This window comes from Dreissena polymorpha, chromosome 6, assembly GCF_020536995.1.
Source record: "Dreissena polymorpha isolate Duluth1 chromosome 6, UMN_Dpol_1.0, whole genome shotgun sequence".
Lineage (NCBI taxonomy): Eukaryota > Metazoa > Mollusca > Bivalvia > Myida > Dreissenidae > Dreissena > Dreissena polymorpha.
Window position 1 is genome coordinate 85,577,321 of NC_068360.1, and position 13,650 is coordinate 85,590,970.

The 13,650-nt window shown below is 34.0% G+C and overlaps 1 protein-coding gene across 1 annotated transcript in view; it reads left to right on the plus strand.

Annotated features, from left to right (window-relative positions):
- Positions 1-9,959: 9,959 nt before the first annotated feature.
- The window catches only part of LOC127833289 (probable ubiquitin carboxyl-terminal hydrolase FAF-X), a 105,868-nt gene continuing 102,177 nt past the window's right edge, over positions 9,960-13,650 (plus strand). Inside the window, exon 1 of the mRNA XM_052358462.1 lies at positions 9,960-10,080. The gene's annotated coding sequence lies outside the window, so the exon portion shown is untranslated. The remainder of the gene's footprint in view (positions 10,081-13,650) is intronic.

Below are 13,650 nucleotides of genomic sequence, written 5' to 3' on the forward strand. Positions count from 1 at the left end.
AAATTGCTTTTAACAAATACGCTCATTCTCTGATAGAAACGTTTGTAAATACCATAAACACAAGCTTTATTTACTGTCGAATATTGCATTTATAAAATACAATTCGGATATTCGCCGTTAGCATGATCGTAGTAAAAGGTAGAAAAGTCAAGTAGTGTTAAAACACAAACAAGATACGCTCATTATCTGATACATATGTTTGTAAATACTATAAACACAAGCTTTATTCACTGTCGAATATTGCGTTTATAAGATAATACTCTGATATTCGCCGTTAGCATGATCGTAGTAAAAGGTAGAAAATGTCAAGTAGTGTTAAAACACAAACAAGAAACTAAAACTGTTCAATATAATTAAATGTATATACATTCTATTTCGTATGCAGTGTTAACTAATAATGCATCTGTATATTTGTTAAATCAACATAAGGTTGTTGAGGTGAACTTGTTCGAGTATCTTCTTGTAAGTGGTAATGTTTTTAAGATTGTTGACCATAACGCACCTGACAATTTAACGAAAAAGAGAACCATCAGATTTATCATCCTCGTTGTGCACACTAAAAAGAGAACCATCAGATTTATCATCCTCGTTGTGCACACTAAAAAGAGAACCATCAGATTTATCATCCTCGTTGTGCACACTAAAAAGAGAACCATCAGATTTATCACCCTCGTTGTGCACACTAAAAAGAGAACCATCAGATTTATCATCCTCGTTGTGCACACTAAAAAGAGAACCATCAGATTTATCATGCTCGTTGTGCACACTAAAAAGAGTACTATGAGAGTTATCATCCTCGTTGTGAGAACCATCAGATTTATCATCCTCGTTGTAAGAACCATCAGATTTATCACCCTCGTTGTGCACACGAAATGTCATGATCGTTTTCTAAATTGTGATTCTGCGTAAGATGAATCGTCTTGCATATTTTCTGCAATAGAACTACAAAGTTTCATAACAAAGTTTCACTATATATACATTAACATTTGAGTTATGGTCGAATCGAGAACGTGCGGACGGATAGCCCAATATGTTTCAGAAGGCCAAATTGTTATTCGCTTTGACAGATTTGCTAAAAATCTTTCTTAAATACAATTTGTTGAACAAATAGCTCATTACTTTTTTGGTATGGCTAAAATGGGTTGCATGACCATTTGCCGCTTTATGATTTTTGCGAATCTACATCTATGCATTCTGATATCTGGTCCGAGGGTTGCATAATACATGATTAGACATGTGTTATTTTAAAGCATCGTTTTATATGTGTTGTTATATCCATTTTATGTTATGTCAATGGACATGGCTTTGTATCGTCTGCAAGTTAACCGTAGCTTCGTGGGTTCTGGTTGACTGCCATACATTGATTGTTCAAGAATGTTTACAGAACTAATTTACTTTCCCGTCATTTTACCTGCACTAATGATAAAGTACATAGTTATCGATTCATCTTACTTGTCAATATTAGAAAATATATATCATTTTAAGTTAAATAATTAATGGCCATAAAGCAAGATTTAACCGAATAGTCACTAAGAAATATTTTTCTGTAATATACCTTTCGATAGCAGTATTTGTAATCTATAATTCTATGATTATCGAATACTTTTAGTCTGTTGAAAATATTTCTGTATGTTGTATATTTTAAATATCTGTATACATTTCAATAAAATGAAACTATGATATTTATTTACAAAATATAACATGCAAAGAAACGTTATCATTCATAGTTGATAGTTTTCTAGTTTATTGAATCTCTTTTTATTGAATGCATTTGGTCACACAGTTCGGTCTGACTTCTCTATATCATATAATTGTTTTTTGCTTATTTTAAGTTGTTAATGCATTTGATCAACACAGTTCGGTCTGGCTTCCGTCAACCACATATTATTTTCTTGCTAATCGTTTGTTTTCACACTTAATCGTTTATCTTCATTTACTTTAAGAAAAAGCCGCATTTGTATTTTATACGATGTTTGTTGAGAGCATTTTTATGGTATGCCTTTTTGTCCATTCAGGCCGTCTTTGCAATATAAGAATTAAATTTTCGCAGAGTACACTTCTAAAAGTATCGTAAATAATGTTTCACAAAAAAAATACATTTTGATTCCTCTCATGTGACGCATTATTTAATATTTACTGTATTGTGTGCGTCGCCGTGTTAAGCCTTTTATAGAATCTCATTCACGACCATTAAATTAATTGCTTAAGATTGTGTTGGCAGTTATATTTTTAATTGCGCTATCGTGCTGTATTATATCTGTCTAAAGCAATATTTGTATTCTATAATGCTATGACTTTCGATTATGTTTAGTCTGTTGGAAATATGTGTGTATGTGACATATTTTAGATATCTTTATACATTTTAATATATCAATAAAAACTATGTTTTTATTATTTACAAAATGTTACTTGCAAAATAATCCAATCATGCATAGTTCATAGATTTCTAGTTTTAGATGAATACTTTTAAATGCATCTGATCAACACAGTTCGGTCTGCATCCCTAAATCATAAAACTGTTTCTTGCTTATTTTATGTTTTCTAACTAAATTGTTGATCTTTGTGTACTTTAAAATTGCTGCTGATGGTTAGGCTACATCATTCTTAGTGCATTTCGTGTTAAACTCATTTTATTGTTAAAGAAGTAAAAAGTAAAATTTATTAATTTGTATTTATTAAAAAAAAATGTGGTGATTATAATTTTCTTACCGTCTACAACGAGTTTTGTACACGGTTGTTTTCACAGTGGAACATCAGCTCCGCTGGCGCTACAACGAGGTCCGTTATGGGTCCTTATTTGGTGTGTGTTTTAATCAATGTCATTTTATAATAAAACAACACTATCAGATTGATTTATGTTTTTTCAATTTTTAGAAGTTGTAGTTTATTTGATGGTTATCCATAACTATTAAGACTATCATTCTCATGATTTCCGGTGTCCATTGGTAAGTTGGTCATGTTTATGGGTGATGTTGTGATTTTTATATAACTTAACACACAATCATGTTAGTTTGTTTATGGATTAATAGTAGCTGTATCAAATGTTTTATATGCCGCTTATTTGTGAATAAAATGTAAAAATATTTTAAGATTAACATGAGCAAGAGTGTCGTTTTTCCATTAAGATACTATTGTTGGAACAAGCACATGCACATAGTAACAAATCTTAGCAACCAATCAGAAGGGCCGATACTATGAGAACCATTGAACATGATAAAGATTACTAAAGGGAGCTAAGTCTAGCCAGTATTTTGTCAAGACAATGCCGATTTAAATGCAGTTTTCGTTGCTATGTCCAAGAATACACATTTAACAATAGATTGGCATATAAAACATGCGTGTTTTTGTATTTGTTCACTTCCAAAATTCGTACGTATTCATTAAGAGGGCCTACACCACGGATAGAAATGTTTATCTTAATAAAACCCACGAGCAATCTCAATCGTGGCATCGCAAAGGCTTGTGAATGAACTATAGTAAATCGAAATCTTTGATGGTGTCTAAAACTGCACAAGAAAAAACCCAGCCCAAACAATAATACCGCAATCAAAGAAGCTCCTTTACACGAGCACGTAGGTATTTTATTTAAAAAATACAATTATTATTTTAAATAAAGAAAAATGCTAGAAATGTTATTAAATGAGAACACTTAAATTGAAGGGAAAAAAACGTAGTCATTTCAAACTATATAATTTTGATTTTATACTTCAATTTTGAATACGCTAATATTTATTTCATAATTGCACTGAGTACAATTCTATCCGAAAAATATCATCTGACAACATTCGACATGACGCTACGAGGAATGCTACGACACAACAGATAATAATTTAAAAGCTTATCTCACAAAGCGGTGGGAATCTCTTGCATTTGACACAAAAACCACAATAGTATTTTATTTTACAACATGAAAAATGCGTATATCCACGAATACTTTGAGCATTACACCACTTACATTGGGTGGGTCTCTTCATAACCAATAGCAGAATAGAAGAGGCATTCATCAACTACTATTCCGTTAGACAGTCTACATAAACACATTGCTACCTGTAAGTACTGCAGTCATGAAATTCGCTGCTAAAATAATAGAGTAATCTAGGAGAGCGATCATTTCTTATTCAATGACCAATATGCATAGAATTAATTTCTGCCATGTATACATTAAATAGATTGTTTCATGTATTTTTTTTTTGTAATCCCATCATTTGTTGTTGTTTTTTACATGTAACCGATAGTATGAGACCCAATTGTAACAGTTTATGAGAACCAAGAGTGTATTTCAGCATTCATACGTAATAAACTTGTTTCCAGTCACAGTGTCACTCCAGTTGACTTGGCAACCACGGTGGTCGTGCCCACGAGCGTTCAAGCTGATTGTAATGAGATAGACCGAACCATTTCTATGTCTATAAAAATAGAAGATACGAAAAAAGGTGTTGATTGCCACAACAATTATCATCAAAACTAGTTAGAGGCCCGTCGGCAATATGTCGATCATATTTTGCACTATGCGCACGTTTGACCTTTACATTTGCCCAATGGCGGACACGCCTTCTCCATATGGTGAGCATTCTTTGGTAAATCATTTTTACAATTGCATGATGAATAAGGAAGTAACAGTCCATGTACAATTCAACTTGTCAAAGTTAAACATGTGATATGTAAATTACAGTTTGGAACGGACCTGTGACACAATATTATTACCGTGACCTTTGACCTAGGGAGACGGTTTCATACATGCTACGCCTTCTCCACGTGGTGAACATGTGCGGTGAATACTTTTTAAATTGCATGATGCATAATGAAGGTAAAGTCATGATATTATGTTTGTGGCCAAATTTTAAATTTGATCTTAAAGTATAACCTTCACCTTTGAGATAGGATGTGGGGTGTTACACGCGTTATGTCGTCTCCTCATGGAGGTAATTTGAGGTAAGTAATTGAAACATTACGTAATAAATGACTAAGTTAAAGTCCGAAAACATACTTATATAAAGTTACATTCCAGAAGAGACATATATGCCCGAATTTAACTTTTGACCAATATGTAACCCTGTTTTTTAGGTAGGGAGACGGATTTAAACGCGACACGTCTTTTCATGACGCTGTTCATTTCTGTTAAGTTATTTTAAAATAGCAAAATGAACGATGAAGGTACAGTCCCGACAAGCTTGGACGTCGTTATGCAAGCACACACATGCACTCGACCACTGTGACTGTTATATCGAGATTTCCGTAAGCGGGTTCGACAAAAAGTCACATAATTTGCACGGACGTTAATCACGGGCGCCACCTCTTTTGTGCGATGCATACATAAAGGCGCCAATGCTTCTTTCGAAGTGGCGCCTAGTACCGGTTGTTTTAAAATTTCAAGGATAATTCTTCAGGATGAGTAGATTTTATATGTGTTTTCAACATATTTCGCAGTATTTGAAAAATCGGGAAATGTAGTGCGATTCAGCGACAATTAATTTATTCACAAACGTACAGAAACATAAAATCCTAACCCATTTGGAAACGTGGGGACCTTTATCAGTTGTGCCACTGTAGACTTTTTGAAAGTAAATCGATGTGTTTTGCCTATGTGACGAGAAAATGTTCACCAAATTAATACGCTAATGACATCAAACGATTGTGTTCAACTTAAACTAGTTGTTGTATGCACAAATAAATTGGCTTCTTCTGGATCTTATCGATTAATTTGTATCTTTCCAAAAGAGATATAGCCAATGCCAATGAGGTGGCGCTAATGACAGGATGTGGTGCCAATGCACGATATATGAACCATCACATTTGATAGATAATTTTCCTTTTCATATTTATTTTTATTTTTCAACAAACCTGTATGTACGTAAACCTAAATCTATACAGAACAAGTACACATTCTAAACAAAAAGATGTAAATTTATAAAAATAAAGTTACTGGCTCAATTAAGATGTCAGCAACCTGAACTAAACATAATGTACGATATAAACCCAAAATATTCATTATTCAATAAATCCAAAATCAAAATTTTCAACATTCTCAAATATTTCTTCTACAACAAATGCGTTTATACAGTAAAATAATTCACGAAATAATCAAAAGGGGACAAATCTAATCGAAATGCTTAATTCACTTAAAGGCAAAGATGTACGATACTTAATTAGGCAAAAATATGTCCTCACATCTCCAAAAAAAATAGGATAGCTCGGTCTTAAAACGTTACTTTTTTTATTATACTCGCATTACTTTCCAGTTTTATAGTATTTTAAATGAAAGAAATCTTTTTGCAATCCATGTTTAATCATAGTTATATAGACTTGAGTTTTTTTCGATTATATTTCACTTTAATCGAATTAAGAAAAAAGATCGAATATTCAACCTAGAATACCACACACAAAAGTACGAACGGCAAAGAAAATTAAAACAGCTTAAAATGTGCATTGGCGCCACTTCCTTGGCATTGGCTCCATCTCGTTCAGAAAAATACAAAATTATCTATTAGATAGACAAATTGCCATTTTTTGTGTGCATGTAACAATTTGTACATTTTCAAGGCCATGGTTTGATGTCGTTCGCGATCGATTTCATTGGTTGGAAATTTGCTCGTCACACAGGCAAAGAACATCGATTTGCTTTCAAAAACTCCCCCATGACAAACTTATAAAGTCCCAACCACAGTTGGTTAGCGTGTGGCTATGATTAGTAACTTTTCTTAAAAGTTGACCCAGCATTTGTAAAAATATTGCAAGACATATACATTTCCAGAAAGGAAATTTATTTCTGCGTTGAATAAGACCGAGATCGTGAAAATTGCTGCACAATTGATGAAGATATGGCTGTTCAAAGCGATGCACCCCGTTTTGGGCTGATTGAGTTGCATACCTTGTTATATATATATATATTTGACTCAAAATGAAGTTTTCACTAATTAATATCATAGCCACACGCTAACCACCTGTGGTCCCAACGTTTTCAAATGGGTTGTGATTTTATGTTTTTGTACATTTGTGGATGATTGTGTCTTCGCTGAATCGCATTGTTTTTTAAAAATGATGCGAAATATGTTTAAAAGAAACCCATATAAATCTTACTCACCCTGTGGAATTACCCGTGGTTTTTCAAAACATTCGGTCCTAAGCGCCACCTCGAAAGTAGTATTGGCTCATTTATTGATGCATCGCATAAAAGTCAAGTCAAGTCAAGTAAATTTTATTTAAAGTCGGCAAGAGTACATAACATATAACATAAGCTATACTTAGCTTTTGAACCGACATTTTTAACAAATGTACAATAATAACATATTAAAAAGAAGCTGTTAAGAGAGACAGTAAGATAATTTAAACATGGTTAAGACAAGCATTAATACAAAAGTGCATAATGGCATACATGGCATAAATGGCAAAGCATTTGTCAAGCAAAGGAAAGTAACTACACATAAACACAAAAACTGAGAGATTTATGCTAATAAAGACCATACGCCTACAATTAAATTAAAACAGTTTAAATAAATAGGGAAAGCATATCAGATAATAACATATTAAAAGCAGCCGTTAAACGAGACAGTAAAATAATTTAAACATAATTAATACAAGCATTAATACTTAGGGCAATATGGCATAACTTGCAGAGCATTTGTCAGGCAAAGGAGGTGACAAGATATAAAACATAAAAACTGAGAGATTTATGCTAATCTAGGCCATAGGCCTACGCATTAATTAAATCAATTTAAAAAATATAATAAGCATGCATGGCAAAGAGGCTTATAAGCACATAGTAGTATACATATATATATGAGATATCTATGCAGCACTAAGACAAGTCTAGCCAAATAAGCAGAACATGACAAAAGACAAAGCAAAATAATAAGCAAAATAATAAGCAAAGCAATAAGCAAGAGAAAGCATAACTAGAAAACATGTCAGGTCAGCAGTTCCAGTCTGCAGACTCGCTACCTGATAAGTTGGAACGAAGATATGGACAGCTAAGTCTGATTGCACCCTGAGCAGTTGCATATCTTGCCATTCCAACCTGAGATCAAGGTTTTAAATTGGCTGAAGGAGCCTGCTAGTCTGAATTCGTCAGGCAGCGAGTTCCACAGGACTGGGGCTGCATACCTGAAACTTCTCCTACCATAGTGTTCTGTCTTTACAGATGGAACCTGCAATATATTTGAGTATCTTAAGTTCTGATTATTATTTCTTCTTTCAACTTAGTCATGCAGAACAGGTGGACATATTTTATTAACAATTTTAAAAGTTTCATTTGCCATGGTTCTTAATCTACGAATGTGTAGAGGTGGTAAATTGGCTCTATTTAACAAATCTTCATAGTTACAAGCATAATCATCATAAACAAATCTCAAAGCTCTCTCTTGAATTTTCTCTATTTTCTGGGTGTTACTCTTTGTACAGAAGTGCCATGACAGAGGACAAAACTTGACAAGATGAAAGTGTGAAATATTGTGAGTCTACTAAGTTTATTCAGATTACGACCAATTCTCTTTAGAACATTAAGTTGTTGAGCAGCTTTTTTACAATTATTCTGGATGTGAGTATTGAACGATAGATTGTAATCAATATCAACACCTAACAATTTTACAACATCGTCACAAGAAATAATATTATTATCTATTTCAAAATTAGGAGTTTTATCATGTGTTTTTTTTACCAACGGGTAGCGCCTGAAATTTGTCAGGATTTTCTTTCATACAATTAAAAGAAAACCAGTCAATAAGAATTTTACTTTCACTTTGTAGAGTACTTATCAATAGATCAAAATCTGGTGTAATAAAAGACAGTGTATTGTCGTCTGCATAGTTGTACAGAGTGCCATGTTCAATAAAATAGAAAATATCATTGATAAAAACATTAAACAAAATGGGACCGAGTATCGAGCCTTGTGGGAGGCCTTTTTTTATATTTGCCCAGTTGCTTACGTGGCCGCATACTTTAATTTGTTGCTTACGGTCTGTCAAATAGGAGCAAAGAGTATCAGTGGCCTTCTCAGAGAGTCCATAGGATGCCAGCTTACACAGCAGAATGTTGTGTGGAAGACAGTCGAAGGCCAGTCGAAGGCCTTGGACAGGTCCATTAGGATGGCGGCTACATACTGGTTAGAGTCCAAGGCCTTCTTCCAGGTCCTCCAGTAGCCTGAGAATGGTAGTCTGGCATCCATGTCCTCTCCGGAAGGCGCACAAAAATAAAAGAGATGGCGCCCGTGATTAACAGTCGTGATTTAGTAAAAGCAGTTATTTAGAACATAAAGAAGGAACAAATTAAACCCAAAAGCAAAATAATATTTTATATTTTTAGATATTAAACACAAACGCATTTATCAAGAGCCGCAGTATAATAAGTGACGTCAATGCTTTGATGAACTAAGTTTTGCTTCTGTTTTTTTGTTGTTGGTGTTGTTGCTGTCGTCGTTGTCTTGTAGTTTCACCACTAGCACAGAGGAACTATAATTGATGATCAATATATTTGAAATTTTGCATGATTTATTGATAAATGGGGGCTGTCCGATTAGCGGAGTGGTTTCACGCGCTTCTAACCTTGGCGACAATGGTTCAATCCCCACTCACCGAACAGGAATATTTTTCCAGTAAAAAATAAAAGCTAGCAATTATACTAATTCGACATCCATCCCAACTTTTAGGTTTCGAGTAAGTTAATTTTCTAGGAATGCCGGACCAGTCTCAGTGTCTACACATAATGCAGCCTCTGAAGCGGAAGGACCTCACGAACATACACACACAATATATACTATTGATTATGTTGTAGTTCAGAATAAGACACATTTATACGAAGAGTTATATTATTGGTGGTTTGTAACCCTTTGATTTTTTTAGATTTTTTTTATATTTAGATTTGTTAATTCATTTATAAATTAATAAAATAAAAAACAACAGTTTACTGATATTTTGATCTTTAATACATATTTTATTTGTTTTCTCCAAAAATGTTTACATCGGAAATCTCGCGAGATTTCGTCATTACGAGTTTTATTGACATTTTGTGTAATTTCGGTGTGGAATTAAACGACTGAATTAAAACAACAACCTAATGACATCGCAAATGCATTCATAAATAAGACAGGTAAAGTATTCTATCAGGGAAGACAAAGAATATCGTTTTGCACTGTCATGGTTAATCTATTGATAGAAAAATGAACGAACGCTTTTCGTTTCGGTGTCGGCCATGTTTTTCCGTCTAAGTTCTATTTCTGAACTGTCATCCAAAATAAAAAGGTTTTACATGTGTTCTCTTATAGTGTTTTTTTTTTTGTTAGCTACTTTATACAGTTTTCTAAATGTAAACCACGTTATTCTTATTGACATAAGTACATAATTTGAAACTAAACCTTAGCATTCTCTTTGACAGCTCTTGTAAGTGTTCTTTCAAAAGTGAAAGTTGAAGCAATCACCCAAAGAGAAAACCAGTTAGTATTACGTTAATGAAATGACAAAAATTTATGCAATCATCTTTTCTGAAGTGTGTTATTTTCAGTCAGCTTGAAGATTAAATATAGATGATAAAGAAAAACTTAAATATTGACAGCTTTAAATGCATAATGATGGACCGCATAATGATGTGCATCATCATTAATATTCATCAGGAATGCCTATTCCTTATTTTCATAGTATCGGCCCTAATAGTATCTTGACTTTAACGGAAAAAAAACACAATAAGAAGTGCTGGAAAGTTGATGGTTTTCATTTTTTAGAAGTTGTTATTTATTTGATGGTTATCCATGACTATTATGACGATCATTCTCATGATTTCCAGTGTTCATTGGAAAGTAGATCATATTTACTCCAGGGTAATGCTATGATATTTAAATTATATAATGCACAATGATGTTAGTTTGCTTATGGAATAATAGTTATAAGTAGCTTTATCAAATGTTTTATATGCAGCTTATTTTTTAATAAAATGTAAAAATATTTTAAGAATAACATGAGCAAGAGTTTCGTTTTTCCATTAAGATACTAATTTTAGAACAAGCACATGCGCATACAGTACACTCCACGCGTTTTCCCCAAAAAACGCGCTCCCTCCGCGGGTTTTTTTCTGCTAGCGAGTGTTCACGCGGCGTTGGAAGAGCGAGGTGAACTCGATAAAACGCTTGGCGTTACGCCGCGTTCGCTAATCCCCGCAGCGTGTATTACTTTAGGCTAGTCGGTAAATGCAGACACTTTCCGTTCTTATCAGTGATCGCTGCGTTAGCAGTGTGCTACTGGGCATGCCAAAAAATAAAAACATTGTTATAATAAATTGTTTAAATACTGTAGTACATGTATAAAAAAGATAATTGCATAGAAAATTAATACGTATAAAAATTATGTTTTTTAATTCACAGGTACGTCTACAATATGAATTAGTCTAATATAATACATTTGACAAATTAATATTTAAATCATAACACATATGACACAAGAATAAATGTTCCGTAAAATTTCCAAATGAGAATAATAATTCGTAATCCGAAACACATTACGATTTTTAATTGTTAACACGGCGTTTACAAATGCTTCCAATATACAGTCATGTATATTTCCCGACAAAAGCGTGCGAAAATTATGCTGCAATGTACAAGGTCAAGGTACAATGTATACTCCTGCAAAGTGTGCGTGTATTGATTTTTTTTATACAAACTTTGTAGCGCAGAGAACATTGAATTTTGTTGATTTCGGTTAAAAGTTTCTTTGGTATTTATTAACGAAATTATATCGCGAATAAGCTGATATTTCCTCTAAAATAATTTCAAATTGAACACGCGGTATTTTAGTAGAGTAATTATTTTAACACTAATTGTATAGTAAACTGATTAAAGAAGACATCTGGGCGGAACTGGATTTTAAGTGTTTGACGTTATGAAAACACGCAAAGCTTGTCTACTGACCTATTGTGTAGACTGCTGTCTGCGGTGTTTTGACAAAAGGAATTAACATGTGTGAATGTCACTCTGCAGATTTGGTCCATAATTACTGGTAAACAATGTTTAGAATGTCGACGCAACAAGAATACAACTGTGAATATTAAATGCAATTATCAACTCAATAGTTACCACCTTTTAGCAATCAATGGAATAACCTACAAACAAAGAGAAAATCAATGTATAGCGAGCAGAGAATTGACTTTGTTCCGACAATTAAAACCATTCCTTATGCATTCGTTGAACGTGTTTACTTGAGGAAGTTATGCCTGTAGACAGGAAGCGGCTTTTCTTTGATTACATCAAACTGTCAATTCACACAGATTTGCGAGATTTTTAGGGTCCTTGTTCATTTGTATACATGTTCAGTATAGAAAATCACCTGCTTACATGAAAACTTTGGATTAAATTATCAAAATAAAAACAATGTTGCAAACTGTGTTTATATTAATTGGTAAGTATTAGTTAAAAGACGACGTTTTGTGTGTCGTAAATCAACGAGTTTTCTATACAACAACAACTACTTCTACAACCACGTCGGGATCGATCTATCTTGGTTGTTGTTTTTTTTAATTGTAAATATTATACTACATGTACATGTATGTACTTGTAATAAATGTAATTTTATTTGAAAATCAGGAAGTCAAACAAAATTAAATTGATCGTTATCTCGTAAAACGCGGAGTTTCCCCCGCGTTGCCAACGCCGAGGGCCGCCGCGACGGCTTATCAGTTTTGCCGATCGTTAACCGCCGCGTCCAAAATCATGCAAACGCCGCGTATAGCGGGATTTTCTTAATCTCCCTCCAGGTCGAAACCCGGGGAGTATGGAGGGAAATTGGGGAAAACGCGTGGAGTGTACTGTAGTTACAAATCTTAGCAACCAATCAGAAGGGTCGATTTTCTGAGAACCATTGCTTCTTTACAGTGCAGGGCCTGTTACGGTGTAGGCACTGGGAGTGGAGTGCTAGTAGCACTGTGGGAGGGCTGACTTAAAACCCTCGATTGTCTATGCGATGCTATTGTCTATGCGATTGTCATGCGATGCTATTATCAAGGCAGTGATTCATTTTGCCATGCGTCCCCCTTGCCATATGCACGTTTTTTCTGGGGACAGGTCATTCTCAAACATGTGCTTTCTCTGGATGCATTGTTTTAAAAATCCGATTTTTTTATATCGTCAAAGTTATGCATGATACCGAGTTCGATTTGTGGAGATAAGCGAAACACATGTCAACGCCGTTTTGAAAAGTAGAACGGAAGTCACATTACTACATTCGCAATGTAGTATGCATATTTTGATTGGTTGAAATATATCAATTATCCAATCAGTCACGGCGTTTAATCATAAGTTTGTTGGACATTTAATTTGCTGTCCCGGATGGTAAACAAAGAAAATGCCACTCAAAAAGGTTTTCACAATTGTTCCTTAACAATTTAAACTCGCTGTGTAGATATTTATCGATAACGCAGCCTCCATGTGAACCATGTGGTTTAAATGTGCCGATGCATGTGTACATTGTGTATATGGACAAGGCCTTTCCATACGCACAAAAATTTTGACCTTTGTGACCTTAAACTTAGGGTCCGCATTTAGGTTTCGAAATCTGCATTTAGGTTTCGAAAAATGCTCATAACTTCTATGTGCCTTGAGATATAACCTTCATATTTGGCATGCATGTGTATATAGACAAGGCCTTTCCATACGCACAAACATTTTGACCCCTTGTG